Raw genomic sequence first — 16,672 nt, 5'->3', positions numbered from 1 at the left:
TGCTCGTTTACATAGTTTGCTAAGATGTGTGGATCATTTATTACTTTATCCCCAATATACGCCATCGATTTCTCGTCTTCGTCATATTTGGTAACTATACAGCAAGTAGTTGTTACATGTGACATGTTCTATATCCGAGTAATGCAGTTCCAAGGAACAGATCCAAGGAACAAGAAATGAATGAAATAAAATATAAGTAATCGCTATACGCTCTCTCTATCGCTTCCTCCAGAATATCGATACATACAAGTCGATCAAGTTCTCGTTCGATATGTATTTCACGTTTGTTTATTTAGTTGACATGTGACAGCAAAATATATTCTTTTCCGTGTTTGTGTGTTTATGCAGTATTTATGTTTCATACACTGGAGTTTTGTGACAGATGAAATAAAATTTTCCGAAATTATGACAATGATTATGACACTTTAGTCATCGTTTTGTATACTTACAATGTGATTAATGAATGCACCAAACAAAAACGAGCAGAAGGAAAGTCACACTTCAGACAACATTAAATATTATCGTAGGCGAATGGTGAGTTGCGAATATGAATATTTGATGAATGGGTTAAGTGAGAGAAACAATTTGTTAAATGGATAAATGATTTGCCGTCCGGTTAGTTCTGTATGTGTGGCGGAATGTTATATTAATGAGTTAGTTTCTTTGCTTTCTGTTGTCATTACGTTAAAACGGTTTACATTAATTCAAGAGTAGCTGATAGTTAATTTGTTTCTAAATGTCGAAAATTAGAACCAAGTATTAGTTAAAGGTCTTTCCAGTTAAATCCACACTGGACGACTAAGATGGACTAGATCATCTACCGGTTCTATAGGTTTTTTTGTCTTTTCAATTTCTCTTAGTACGCCATAGAATTTCATATTTCATGGGTACTCTGTCGATTAATTCACATAAATTTATAAGGATTATTTGTGTATGTGTAACACTATACCAACCTCTTTTTGTAGGAATATGTTGATCGCAATGTATTAGAAATAGATTTTTTTCACGGAAAAATCTCCAAATCTCTTTTTTTAACCGAGAAACGGTAGAGTGGGCTGGACAGCTGAACTCAAACCGTAACCACGTATTTCCTTCCCGCCCAAAATATTATGAGTGACAGATTTTAAACTTTCTTTCTCCACGCTCCGTCGTAACACATCATGTGAACTTGCTTCAACTTGAGGGCTACAGATTCTATTCAAATTCAGGAAGCGATTCAATATTTAATGCGTCAAGGGCTTTAGTCCTTGTAACCCTTTGTTTTACGATTATGTATCCCGAATACGTTTGAGTTTCCCAAATTTCTTTGCTTTATCACAATCTGCTTCTAATTTATCATTAAATTACACATCCATTCAAAAGTCACTTTACACCATACTGTGCGAATGTTTCCCTGTATTTGTCACAAGGAATCTGCTCATGACCTGTTAGCACATAATAATGAAACACCCTTTACTCCCTCACTCTGCAGCTATCTACGTATGTTACCATAAGGTACAGGAAGATTTAGATGTGAACTATGTTGTTTTTCATAGAATTTTTAATTCAGTGCAAGAAAATCACAGCCACATTAAGTGTGAAATGGTATAATAAAAATTAAGCTATTGTATGCCTTAATCTCAAAATTGTGATGGGGCTTTCTGAAACAAATCGAGAAAAAATATTTGTTCATTCCACATACATGTCACATAATGGCCATGATGCTTATACTAGAATTGAATGGAAGGCATTATTTACTGTGCACCGTCTGACGTACATTGACTGTAGTATCTGGTGGATTACGTATAGTTGTATGCATATAGGCTACAGAAATTATTTAGAAGGGAGAACTTTTGTAATATTCTTCATAGGTAATACTCCTGTTTGTGATTGTGTGGTATTCTAGTACTGTTCTAAATTAAGGAATGCATAAGGGGCAGATAGAGTTATAGCATGCTAAAGTTAGGTACAGCCTAATTTTTGTTCTTCAAAAAATATAATTTAAGGTAATTACATGAGTTTATTCTGTGAAAAAATATACGTATCGGTATTCGGGAGTGCACACAATTGAATAAATAACTAATTTGCACTAAGTTGCACTAGATCATTTATAGCAATAACACACATATTCTGACACAGAACCACACAGATACCCAAACGCACACTCCTGTGACGATGGCAAGTCTTGCATAGCCACGGGAACCTACGTTTTGGTACCAGTGTGGTTGTGTGGTGAGTGTGTGTTCTATTGTTAGGATAAGAACTAGTGCTCAAAGCTAGTGTGAGTGCTGTTTTGTCCACTGTAGATGAGTAGTTGCCTTTCCCTTATTTTACATACATACACTATGTGATGAAAAGTATCTCGAGACCCCCAAATTCATATGTTTTTCATATTAGGTGCATTGTGCTGCCAGGTACTCCGTATCAGCGACCTCAGTAGTCATTAGACATCGAGAGAGAGCAGAATGGGACCCTCCACAGAACTCGCAGACTTTGAATGTGGTCAGGCATTGGGTGTCACTTATGCGATATGTCTGTACACGAGATTTCCACACTTGTAAACATCCCTAATTCCACTGTTCCTGATGTGATAGTGAAATGGAAACGTGAAGGGACATGTACAGGGTCAATCCATATGAAGTGGTCCAGTGATGGTTGCTTGACCATTTTTAAATATTTTAATTTTTTTATATGTGATTGCCCTATATTTGAGAAGTTCAAAACAGTTTTTTAAAATAATTTATCTTGCACCTTTACTGGATGTTGGCCATTTTTATTTGTTGGTCCGCCACGATTTTTCAGTCTGGAGACATTAGCGAAAATTTGGATATCTCTGCACTGGGTTAAGTTACAACATTGCAATTGACATGATTGTTTTTAGAAAAGTGTCCTCTACAACATTGTCTATTATACGAAATACCCTAAATTCAAAAATAATCGCTCAAAATGACCTCCAAAGTTGGGTATCCAAATTCTCAAAAATCCACTTTTTAGGCCCAAAAATAACAAACAAGGCATGATTTATGAGAGTCTATTTTTTTCCTATAGTTAGATAACATACACTACTAGCCTCATATAGAGCAAGAACACTTAATTTTTTATGAATTTTTGATATTAGATTTTTTGTAAAGTTTGGGGTTGGTTATCTCAGGTGGGACTGAATATAAAAATATGATTTTTCACAGTTTGTGCACCTATGTGATAGCAATGTACTGTAAAAATTTCAACATTGATATCTGACTGTGAACAAAGATATGAATTTTTGAAAATGAGGATATAATTCACATTACTCTACAACTGATCTTAGGGCTGTTGCCTATTTAAGTGGTTTATTGTTTCTTTGTAATAAAATTTAATTGTGACATATTTAGTTAACACCATCACCCAATATTCATCTAGTTTATTTATTTTTAATAATGCAATATTAAACAATAGGAGCTTTTGCTTTTGTTCTATGGTAATAAAAATACCCATGTATGTTTAGGTTTATTGTCAATAAAGAAGTACATTATTGCTGGGTGTGGCATTGTGGAAGTACATTATTGCTGTGTGTGGCGTTGTTGTAGTCAGTATGTTCTGAAACCTCTGTTGAAGTGGATGTACATACTTCGAGAGTGTAGGGTGTGTTAAGTGCTTTGTTCTGTGTGTAATTTGTAATTAATTTTGAGAGATTAACTGGAATGCAATAACATGGATGAAAAGTGCTCTGTTGGATGGATAGCAAGTGAAGTGTGTCACAAAACAATTTACGGTTCAGTTTCAAAAAACTTGAAAAATGTCAATGACTTTGATGAAGTTCGACAAACTTTGTTTAAATTCCGAGTAAGTTCTTCTGTAACATCAGTGTGTGAGTATCATGAGAAGAAATATATTCTGAAGTACAATCACATTTTTGGAAGAAAGTGCTGTGATCTACTTAAAGTTCATAAATAGCCTATTAACTAAACGTTTGAGGGAAATAAAACTTGAACATTTTTCCTTGTTATGTGAGAGTGAAACAGCTTCCCAAGTGAAACGTAATGTGATTCCTGGAAATTCTCTGTGCCCAAATTGTTACTCAAAAATATGTGTTGTGAAAATCCAGAGCGAGAATCATGTAACCTTGTTAATGACATCTATATTCCTACTGAGGAAGCTGTTAGCATATTGGATTTTGCTTGTTCTAAGTTAGACGTATCTCATGCATCGAAAATAATAAAATTAAGTAACAGAAAAAGAAAAGCAGCTATTGAAAATAAGGTTCAACGATTTTCAGACAAAATTAGAAGAGACTTGGAATTGTGCTTTAATAATACAGATACTGTACCAACATTATTTCTAAAGAAGAAGGAAACCTACCACCAGCAACATCTGACACTGAATATTTGAGCTTAATAGATAAATTAAAATTAAATGTTCAATGACATCTAAAGAAGAAAAAGTTAAAATTTTAAGTTTGCTCCCTGACTCATGGTCAAGAGAAAAAATAGTTCATGAATTCATTGTTTCTCATTGTTTGGTTAAACTAACCCGAAAATTAGTGAAAGAGAAAGGCATTCTTCCAGTTTTAGGAAAGAAGAAAGGAGTAGGTATAAGTGAAGATTAGATTTTAGATTATATTAGATTAAGTATTCATTCCATAGACCCATAAAAGAGGGAATCATCCCGGGTGTGGAATATGTCAGACAAACACGTTACAAAAATGTAATTTGAATTACTTGAGTTTCATTAATGTTAATGATCCCCAGTCAGTAAACAGTAAAATTCTGTACATTAATTAAATTTAAACTTCTAATATTTACAGGTTTAATACTTACATCTGCTTTCATTAAATCCATCATTCAAGCATTTGCCAGTTTCTTGGCTATTACAACCAAAACAATTAAAAAGATCCAGCAGTTTTTTTGAAGATGATGAAAATAGTAGAATGTGCCCAGGTTGCAAAGATAGCAAAAGAGTTGTTATAAATGGAGTTAAAGTAACAAAGCATAAATGACCAATGCTGTCAAATTTAAATGAAATTTATGTAGCTTTCAAAAATTCTCATCCCAAATGCAAAATTGGAAGGTCAAAATTTTGTGACCTCTGCCTGAAGTGGTGTATTTTGGCTGGATCCTCAGGGACACACTCTGTATGTGTTTGTTTATATCATCAAAATGTCAAACTGATGATTGTGGGTGCATAACTCAGTGATCTTAACTACAAACAGTTACTAGATTTAATGGTATGTGACACTAACAGTTATGAATGCATGATGAGTTTGTGTAATAAATGCCCTGGTAAGGAAAACGTTATTGAACTGTTTCACGAATATGAGGAGGAAATGCCAGACAGTACAAACAGTGGGTCACAACTGACAGGGCAGAAATGATAACAGTGGTTAAATCTCAGGAAGAGTACTTGGAATCTTTAATTGATAACTTAACAAAAACTCAAAAGTCACCACTATGTTTCTAAATCCAAAGTAAGTTTTTAAAGGACAAAAAAGCACAACTTCATGAAACTGAATGCAAAGTGCTAGCTGATTTTGTGGAAATTTTTACATTTGTGATTGAGAATGCAATACAAGGGTTCTACTGGGTCAATGACCAGGCAACAGTGCATCCATTTATTCTCTACTTTAAAAATGAGAAAGATGAAGTTTGCAGCTCTTTAATTTGCATTCTAAGTGACTACTTGGAGCACAACACTTTGGCTGTACATGTGTTTCAAAAGTATGTAATAAATTACATAAAAACCGAGCGAGGTGGCACAGTGGTTAGACACTGGACTCGCATTCGGGAGGACGACGGTTCAATCCCGCGTCCGGCCATCCTGATTTAGGTTTTCCGTGATTTCCCTAAATCACTTCAGGCAAATGCCGGGATGGTTCCTCTGAAAGGGCACGGCCGACTTCCTTCCCCATCCTTCCTTAATCCGATGAGACCGATGACCACGCTGTCTGGTCTCCTTACCCAAACAACCAACCAACCTAAATTACATAAAAGAAAATTTTCCCTAGGTTGAGAAACTGATATACTTTTCAGATGGAAGTGGTAGTCAGTATAAGAACAAAAAGAATTTTTCAAATTTGTGCAACCACAAAGTAGACTTTGGGTTGGAGGCTGAATGGCACTTTTTGCATCTTGCCATGGTAAAAATGCATGTAATGGAGTAGGAGGTACAACAAAACATGAAGTAAATAAAGCCAGCCTACAAAGGCCAACTACAGACCAAATGCTCACAGTACAGGATATATTAGTCTTTTGCAAGGATAATATTAAAGGCATTACATATTTTCTGATAAAGAAAGAAGTGGTTCTGCATATGAAAACACCACCACAAACCAAGTTTGAAAACTGTGTAGCTATAAACGGAAGAAGGCATTTTCACAAATTCCTTGACATTGCAGAAAAGTTTGATGTTATGTACCGTAACACGAGAAACCGAAATTTATTGGGTTCATTGTGTCAGTAAAATCACATCTCTGTCTTTAACGTTGAATGACATAGCGGCATGTGTGAATGATGGACAGTGGTGGCTTGCAGAGGTTGAAAGAATAAGTTTGGAGAACAATGATGTTTTTGTGCATTTTTACTACCATGCTGGTCCAAGAACATCATTCAAGAAATCTACTAGTGATAAAGTTTGGATACCAATGAAAAAAGGTTTTAAGGAAACTTCCAGTGCTTGAACGTACCACAGCAACTGAGAGGTCTTCTTCTATATCAAAGAAACTCTGAAGAAATAAGTGTTCTTAACATTCACCACCAGTTTTAGGAACAGTCGCATCTCAAAGGATGTTAACTGAAAATATTTATTTTTAGTATGTCAAAATAATATAAATGTTACTTTCAGTAATGCTTCCACTTTTTGTGTATAATTCAGTACCTTACTTCAATAATAATTGATTATATCCCACCAGTATCACATATGAATAGACTACAGCCATAAGATCAGTTGTAATGTGAAGTATCTCCTCATTTTCAAAAATTCATATCTTTGTTCACAGTCAATGTTGAAATTTTTACAGTATGTTGCTATCATATAGGTGTACAAACTGTGCAAAAATCATATTTTTATATTCAGTCCCACCAGCCGGTGTGGCCAAGTGGTTCTAGGTGCTTCAGTCTGGAACCGCGCGACTGCTACGGTCACAGGTTCGAATCCTGCCTCGGGAACGGATGTGTGTGATGTCCTTAGGTTAGTTAGGTTTAAGTAGTTCTAAGTTCTAGGGGACTGATGACCTCAGATGTTAAGTCCCATAGTGCTCAGGGCCATTTTATTCAGTCCCACCTGAGATAACTAACCCCATACTTTATAAAAAATGAAAATTTTTGAATTTCAAAACTTCATAAAGAATTAAGGAAACATTTGTAAGTGTTCTTGCTCTATATGAGGCTAGTAGTGTATTATATCTAACTATAGGAAAAAAATAGACTCTCATAAATTACTCCTTGTTTGTTATTTTTGAGCCTAAAAAGTGGATTTTTGAAAATTGGGATACCAAACTGTGGAGGTCGTTTTGACTGGTTATTTTTTAATTTAGGGTATTTTGTGTAATAGATAATGTTGTAGAGGACTCTTTTCTAAAAACAATCATGTCAATTGCAATGTTGTAACTTAACCCAATGCAGAGATATTCATATTTGTGCTAACGTCACTAAACTAAACATCATCACACGTTTACAAACTGAAATGGCCGCCATTCCTTAAAGGTGAAAGGTAAAATTTTTCTAACAACTATTTTGAACTTCACAAATATAGGGTAATCACATATAAAAAATTAAAATATTTAAAAATGGTCAAGCAACCAACTTAATTTTTATTGGACCACTTTATTTGGATTTACCCTACAGCACGAAAGTGTACAGGCCAACCTTGTCTGTTGACTGACAGAGACCACCAACAGTTGAAGAGGGTCATAATGTGTAATAGGCAGACATCTATCCAGACCATCAGTCAGGCGGGAGGTGAGAAAACTTGGATTTCATGGTTGGGTGTATGCTCATAAGCCACACAATAGGCCGGAAAATGCCAAATGTCGCCTCACTTGCTGTAAGGAGCTTTAACATCGGACAATTGAACAGAAAAATAACGCTGTGTGGAGTGAGGAATCACTGTACACAATGTGGCAATCCGATAGCAGGGTGTGGATATGGCAAATACCCAATGAATATCATCTGCCAGCATGTGTAGTGCCAACAGTAAAATTCAGAGGCGGTGGCGTTATGGTGTGGTTGAGTTTTTCGTGGAGGGGCTTCCACCCCTTGTTGTTTTGTGTGGCACTATCACAGCATAGGCCTACATTGATGTTTTAAGCACCTTCTTACTTCCCCCTGTTGAAGAGAAATTCGGGGATGGCGATTTCATCTTTCAACATGATCAAGCACATGTTCATAACGCATGGCCTGTGGTGGAGTGGTTACGGGACAATAACATCCCTGTAATGGCCTGGCCTGCACAAAGTCTTGACCTGAATCAATAGCACACCTGTGGGATGTCTTGGAACCCCGACTTAATGCCAGGCCTCACCGACCGACATTGATACCTCTCCTCAGTGCAGCACTCCAGGAAGAATGGGCTGCCATTACCCAAGAAACCTTCCAGCACCTGATTGAACGTGTGCCTGTGTGAGGGGAAGCTGTCATCAAGGCCAAGGGTGGGCCAACACCATATTGAATTCCAGCATTACCGATGGAGGGCGCCATGAACTTGTAAGTCATTTTCAACCAGGTGTCCGGATATTTTTGATCACATAGTGTAGTGCTTTGTAAATGCCACAATTAACAATTAAAATTTTACCCCGCAGTAATGTTGAATTTCATGGTTTAATAAACATTTTGCAATTATTCTCTGTGGGTTTCATAGCTATAATTGGTGTATCATCTGAAAATTAACAGGATTAATGCAGAAGACGAAAACTTATTGGGGAATCCATTTTATAAATATACATTCTCAGAAAATCAGCTTTGAAGTTTGAATAATTTAACGGATTACAGAAGTGTGTGAAACCACCTGACACGTTCCACATCACTATGAAGTGTCGTATTCCTGATCTATGGAACAAGTACTAATCTAATCTAATCTGCTTTGACCCATGACATTATCAATGTGGTGGAAATGCCTATTCTTCTTCTTCTTGGTTGTCTCTACAATCCTCGAAGAACCTTGGCCTCCTGTATCACCTGCCTCCATTCTTCTCTGTCCATCGCCTTCCTTCTCCAATTTCTTATTCCCATCGCCTTTAGATCTTCTTCCATATCGTGCAGCCACCTTTTCCTGGGTCTACCTCTTCTCCTTCTCCGGTCAGCTTTTCCCATGAAAACTTTCTTGACACTCTGATTTTTTGGCTTTCTCTGTACATGTCCTGCCCATCTTAATCTTCCTTGCTTAATTTTAACAACAATATCCATCTGTCCAAAAAGTGTTTGTAGTTCTACATTTGTCCTTACTTTCCATTCATCTTCCTCTCTCACTGCTCCAAATACCCTTCTCAGTATTTTTATTTTGCTTCTCAATAACCAGTTCTCCTCCTTAAAATGTCAATACCCAGCCTTCTGATTCATATATTACTATAGGTCGTAATATGGTTGTGTATATTTTGATTTTTGTATTCCTACTATCATTCCTGGAATTAAATACATTCTGTAAGGCAAAATAGCAACAATTTCAACTCGCTATCCTTTCTTGAATTTCTACTGCTACTTTATTGTCCTCCATTATTACAGAACCTGAATATTTAAACGTTTTCACTCTTTCACAGAATTCCTTTGTCCGTTTATATTGGGCTCCCCCATCACCATATACTTTGTTTTGTTTATGTTTACTTCTAAACCTACTCGTCTTGCTGCTTCCTCTAACGCATCGTAGTTCCCCTTTAGTGCCCTTACATTCCTTGCCATTAATGCTACGTCATCTGCATATGCTACCACTTGAACTTGCTGATTAAGTATTGTTCCTCCTGGGTTCATCGGCATTTGCCGCATCACCTTTTCTAAAACTCAATTAAATAGCATTGTAGAGATCACATCTCCCTGTCGTAGCCCCGTCCGTACTTGGAATTCACCAGACAGTTCTTGCTCTGTTCTTACTTTACAAACTGTTGCTTTCATTGTCATTTCTGTTAAATTGACCAGTTTTAGTCAGATTCTAAATTCTTTCATGATCTGTATAATCTTCTTCCTGTGTAGGCTGTTGTATGCTTGCTTAAAATGAATGTACAATTGATGTAGTTGCTTGTCATACTCATAAAACTTCTCTAGTACTTGTCTTAATAAAAATATCTGATCCATTGTTGATCTGTTCCTCCTAAATCCAGCCTGATAGTCCCCCAATATCCCTTCTATCATCCCTTCTAGTCTGGGTGCTAAAATTTTACTAAATATCTTATATGTTACATCTAAGAGAGTGAGTCCACGATAATTGCTGCATTATGACTTGTCGCCTTTTTTATGTAATGGACAGATAATTCACATGTTCCAATCCTTAGGCATTACCTCCTTTATCCATATTTCCTTTATCAATTCATGGACTGCTTCCTCCATTTTCTTCCCCCCATATTTTAATAATTCGGTCTCTATGCCATCTTCTCTTGCTGCTTTATTATTTTTTAGGCTCTTGATAGCATTCTTCACTTCCTCTAGCTGTGGTACTACTTCCTCTTTCCGAACCTCTACATCTAACTCTGATTCTAATTCTGAGTCCTGTTCCCTTTCATTCTCAATCACGGTTCCTTCTTCTTTATCCCCTTCTTACCATCAAGCAGTTCGGTAAAATACTTTTGCCACCTTTCTAGGACTACTTTTATCACCAATTAGATTTCCATCCTTATGCTTATAGAAAACTGCTCGCGGTTGGAAACATTTCTTCAAATCTCTTGTTCTTTCATAGAACCTTCTGATCCCTTTATTGTCTTCCATTTCATCCAGCTGCTCTATCCTTCTCCTATCATGCTGCCTTTTCTTTACCCTATTAAGCTTATCCGCTCTTTTACCTCTTTTCTCTGTATTCTTCTGCTGCTAACCTTGTGTTCCTTTGCAACATTCTCCGTCTCGTTTCATTTCTCTCATGTACTACCATTAAGCATTCTACGGCGAACCACTTAACCACCCTTATGCTTTGTTCTCTCCTCAGTATCTCTTCTGCAGCCTCGCTAATGGCAGTTTTCAATGACTCCCATTTAGTTACCACATTATCTTCATTCCTTGTGTTACTCCTTGCTTCCAGTATCTCTTCTAGTTTCTTCCTATATTCTTCCTGTGTTTCCTTCATTTGGGGTCTTTGTATATTGTGTTTCATTCTTATCTTATTCTTTTGGTTTCTTACCAAATCTGTCTTCTGCCTATATCTAATTCATACTAAGTAGTGCCCTGTGTCTCCATCTGAACCTCTGCAGCTGCTAACTTCCATTATATCTGTTGCATGGCTTTTGTCTATGAGTACGTGATCTATTTGTTTTCTTGTGTTTTCATCGTGTGATACCCATGTACATTTCTTAATATCTTTCTTTGGGTGATAGGTGCTTTTTATTATCGTGTTCTTCTCACTGGCGAAGTCTATCAGTCTGAGCCCATTATCATTACTGTCATTGTGTAGGCTTTCCTTTCCTATTATACTTCTATATATCTCTTCTTTCCCTATTTTTGCATTTAGGTCTTCAAGTATTATTTTCACATTGTGCTTTTGAATTTTACCAATTTCTTCTTCCAACTTGGCATAAAATATATCCTTTGCTTCTTCATCTGCCTTCTCCATAGGGGCGTAGACATTCACTGTTGTAATGTTAAAAAATTAAATCCTGCATCTCCACCATTGTACATCATTAAATGTTCCTCTGATGCTATCATTCCTTGCCCTTTCCATTCAGTTTCTTGTATTGCTGCTATTTTCACTTGATACTTATCTAGTTCATTCCCAATTTCTTGTAGCTTTCCAGGCCTCTTGAGTGTCCTCACATTCCATGTAGCTATCTGAATATCCGCGTTCCTTCACTTTAACTGTGTTTCTTGCCGGGTCATCAACAGGCAATCCTTTCCGTTCTGAGGCACGTGTATAGTATCTGCAACAGCACTTTTTTCTGGGGTGGAATTGTTATCCACACGCCCAACCCCCAACTTGTGAGGACCTGGATTTTTTTTTAGGGTTACTCATGTAGGAGGGTTGGCTGCCCTACACCTATAGAGACCCCCCACCCCCGCGCTACGTTGTGGGACACACTTTGTCTGACCCCTCCATTGAGACCAATCTGGCTTATGTGGCCCTGCCAGTAGCTACACTACTGCCGGCACAGCTCTGGACTTTGTCAGAGCGCGCAAACACTCCCGCCCAGCACTGAAGGTGCTTACGATAAGGCGATGTCCCCTGGGAGGGAATGCCTGTTCTAAGCAGCTCTAATATGGTGCCTATTACGTTAGTACATACACGTGGAAACAAACATGAAAATACATATAAATAAATCAATAACATCTCCCTCCAAAAATACAATCAAACTAACAGAAAAACTGCAGAAATTGGGGGGGGGGGGGTGTTAGGGTGGGGCAAGCTAAATATAACAGTAAAAAAAAATTGCACCACTCACACAAAATGATGAGAAAAAAAACCAACAAAATTACAACATTCTGCAAAACCAACAAAAGTCTACAGGAATCGGACAATTCACTTGACCTGTATAGGTCAGCCACAGCTGACAATACCAAAACACCAACACCTACAATTAAAACTACGAAAATTGTAAAGGGACATTTCCCTTATCTATATAGATCAGCCACAGCTGACAATACCAAACACCAATACCTACAGCTAAAAGTACAAAAATTGGAATATCTTGATGCTTGATAAACCTTATCCTAAGCACCTCTAAAGTGTTAACATTTTGTTTGTTGATCTCATACACCCATTTCTTATCTACAATCATTGTGCTGTTTTGGAAAGCTCTATTGCTTCTACGCTTTTCACATGTGATTTTTACTTTATAGCCGAAGCCTAAGAAAACAGTGTGTAATTGCACTTGTCCATCATACACACAACAAAGACACCTTTTTACTTCCTTAAACATTAAATCTATATTACAAATCACATTTCCTCTGTTTTCTGTAGATTATAAAGTACTGAAATTGCTTTTCACTTTTTTCGTTGAAGAACTTGGTGTGTGGTTACAGTTATTAGCATTCCCCTGCAAATTACTATGTCTGTTTCCATGATAACATGCATTTTTTTTAAATTTGAAAATGTTTTGCCCTTTTTTGTTTCTAAATCAAAAAGTATCATCTCAATAATCGCAATAAAGTAGCTACAGAAAGTCATATGCACACTCAATAACACGACACAACTGAAGCAACAAAAAGTTCTAAAGAGAACAACTGAGGAACTGAACATTGCGTGACAAGTATGAGAAATTTATAGTGACATCTGGCCTCTCAGAAGTATGAGATGTATGTGTGAAAGTAAAACTCAGTCGGGAAACTAAAAGTTCCGTGTTAATGGCTGAAGTGAGTGTGGAATGTTCAAATGTGAGTTGGAATGAGAACAGTTCATTAAAATATGACAAAATAGAAGAGTCGGGATTGAAGCTTAAACATATCATGAACTTCACTCTTAAATGTGTGAGAAAGATAATATGAGGGAACAAAGATCCATTTTGGTTTGATTGCAATATTAGAAGAATCCACATCTACATAGATACTCCACAGGCAACTGTACTGTGCATGGCGGAGGGTACCTTGTACAACTATTTGACATTTCCTTTCCTGTTCCACTGCAGATAGAGTGAGGGTGAAACAACTGTCTATATACCTCCGTATGAGCCTTGAGTTCTCGTATCTTATCTTTATGGTCCTTATGCGCAATGTATTTTGGCTGCTGTGGTATCGTTCGGCAGTCAGCTTCAAATGCCAGTTCTCTAAATTTTCTCAACAGTGTTTCTCGAAAAGAACGTCACCTTCCCTCCAGCGATTCCTATTTGAGTTCATGTAGCATCTCCATAACTCTTACATGTTGTTCAAACCTGCCGGTAACAAATCTAGCAGCTCGCCTCTGAATTACCTCAATGTCTTCCTTCGGTCCGATCTGGCATGGATCCCAGACACTTGAGGTGTACTCAAGAATAGGTCGTACCAGCATCCTATATGTGATCTCCTTTACAGGTGAACCACTCTTTCCTAAAATTCTCCCAATAAGCCGAAGCCTTCTCTGCCCCAGTTCTCACATGCTTGTTCCACCTTATATCGCTTTGCACCATTATGCCCAGATATTTAAATGACTTAACTGTGTCAAGCAGGACGCTAATAATACTGTATCCAAACATTACAGGTTTGATCTTTCTACTTATCTGCATTAACTTACATTTTTTCCACTTTTAGGGCTAGCTACTATTCACCACACCAACTGGAAATTTTGTCTAAGTTGACTTAAATCTTCCTACAGTTCATCAACTTCAACATCTTATCATAACCACATCATGATCAGCAAACAACTGCAGATTGCTGCCCACACTGTCCGCCAAATCATTTATGCATATAGAGAACAACTGTGGTCCCGTCAAACTTCCCTGGGGTGCTCCTCACGATACCCTTGTCTCTGATGAACACTCGCCGTTGAGGACAAGATGCTGAGTTCTATTATTTAAGAAGTCTTCGAGCCACTCACATATCTTTGACTTATTCCATATGCTTGTATCTTCATTAACAGCCTACAATGGGGCACCATGTCAAATTCTTTCTGGAAATCCAGAAATATGGAATCTTCCCATTGTCCATCATCCGTAGTTCTCAGTATATCATGTGAGAAAATGACAAGCTCAGTTTTGCATGAGAGATGCTTTCTAAAACCATGCTGATTCGTGGACATAAACTACTCAGTGTCAAGAAAGTTTATTATATTTGAACTGAGAATATGTTCAAGGATTCTGCAGCAGACAGAAGTTAGAAATATTGGTCTGTAATTGTACAGGTTCATTCGTTTACCCTTCTTGTATACTGGACTCACCTGCTCTTTTATCCAGTCACTTGGGACTCTGAGCTGGACAAGAGACTCATGATAAATGCAACCTAGGTAAGGGGCCAGTGCCACAGGGTACTCTTTGTAAAATTGAATTGGGATTTCTTCCAGACCTGGTCATTTATTTGCTTTCAAATCTTCCAGCTGTTTCTCCATGCCAGGTATGCTTATTACTATGGCGTCCGTACGGGAGTCTATCCAATGGTCAACTGATGGTATGTTTGTACGATTCTCCCGGAACTTGGGCTTTCATTTTGCTTTTTTCAACTGCCATACCAGACTGATTAACAAGAGACTGATTGGTAGCCTTGGACCCACTCAGCAATTTTACATAAGACCAAAATTTTCTCAGGTTCTCTGCCAGATCTTTTGTTAAGGCGTGACGGTGGTAATTTTTGTATGCTTCACGCGTAGATCTTTTCACAGATACACGAATCTGTGCTAAACTTCACATGTCGACATTTGTGCATTCCCCTTTGAACCGAGAGTGCAACAGCTTCTGCTTCCTTTATCTACTTACTATTTACATAACTCTCCAGACCATGATTTACAGCCTGCTTAAACTTTGCCCATATTCCTCTATACCTATCTTACTGGAACTAAGTGATGACAATTCACTACCTAAATGAGATGCTAATAACCGCTTATCTGCTCTGTCTAGCAGGATACTGACTTCATCGATAAGGTCCGGCCCATTTTTAGCTACAGAGTCTAAGATATTTACACTGCATGTGAGATACCAAGTTAACTGCTCAAGACAATTTTCAAAAAAAACATAGCGAATCATGTGGCCAGTGAAAACATCCAACAGTTAACTGTTTTTCACCTACACCATTTCTACGCGACCAGATGACCTTGACTGTCACACTAAACTTCAATTTAAATAGAGAAGGTACTTTGTCAAATGCAATGAACACTTCCCCTCCTATGGCATCTAACCTGTCTTTCCAATATACATTCTATGACTCGGTAAATATCTTGGAACTTTCCACTTCAGGTTTCAGCCAGCTCTGGATTCCAAGAATAATTCAAGCACGAGAACTTTCCTCGAGGGCAGTAAATTTGGGAGCTTTATTACATATACTTCAACAGTTTACTGATAAAATTCTCACAGTCGAACTGTATTTACTCTGAACTCCGTTTGCCTTCCCTTGCTGCATAGCATATCGACTGGTGATTGCTTATCAGAGCACCTCAAACTAGTGCCTAGGCTAAAAAACCCTCATGCCCACTCCACAAGTACTGTGAGAAATTGCTTCCTTTGTGTAGTGCACACCTGACCTACCAAGGGAAGTCCTACAAATCCCCATAAGATAATGCAGGTCTAGAAATCTTCAGCCAAGACCTTCACAGAATTGACAAAGCCTTTGTCTGATCAACCGCAGTAACGATGCTGCAAATTGTGTGCTCTGGTTGCACTCCCCGTGTGTTCAGCAGTCTCCACCACCTCCACCAGTCGCCCATACGAATGTTGCAGTAGCAGATGTGTGCATTGCAAAAAAAAGAGAAGGTAACATAACTAATAGGGAAACAACAAAAAGAGAAGGTAACATATCTAATAGGGAAACAACTTAACAAGGATCTCTTGTGCAGCGTAGATTGATGCATTACACGAAAAGACCTCAGTATACTCCTGTTCTTAAAAATGATTAGAGAACAGATGTACAAAATTACATTCCAGTATCTGCATCATGTGTCTGTTGCAGAATCCTGGAGTATATTCTTAGCATAAGCATTA

At 37.6% G+C, this 16,672-nt stretch overlaps 1 protein-coding gene across 2 annotated transcripts in view; it reads left to right on the top strand.

Moving 5' to 3' along the window:
* The first annotated feature begins 264 nt into the window (after positions 1-264).
* LOC126176810 (WASH complex subunit 5) overlaps positions 265-16,672 on the top strand; it is a 186,937-nt gene continuing 170,529 nt past the window's right edge. For both annotated transcript variants that reach the window (XM_049923991.1, XM_049923990.1), the window contains exon 1: positions 265-534. The gene's annotated coding sequence lies outside the window, so the exon portion shown is untranslated. The remainder of the gene's footprint in view (positions 535-16,672) is intronic.

This window comes from Schistocerca cancellata, chromosome 3 (assembly GCF_023864275.1).
Source record: "Schistocerca cancellata isolate TAMUIC-IGC-003103 chromosome 3, iqSchCanc2.1, whole genome shotgun sequence".
NCBI classification, from domain to species: Eukaryota; Metazoa; Arthropoda; class Insecta; order Orthoptera; family Acrididae; genus Schistocerca; species Schistocerca cancellata.
The sequence above is the reverse complement of the archived record's forward strand: the minus strand, read 5'-3'. Positions and strand labels throughout refer to the sequence as shown.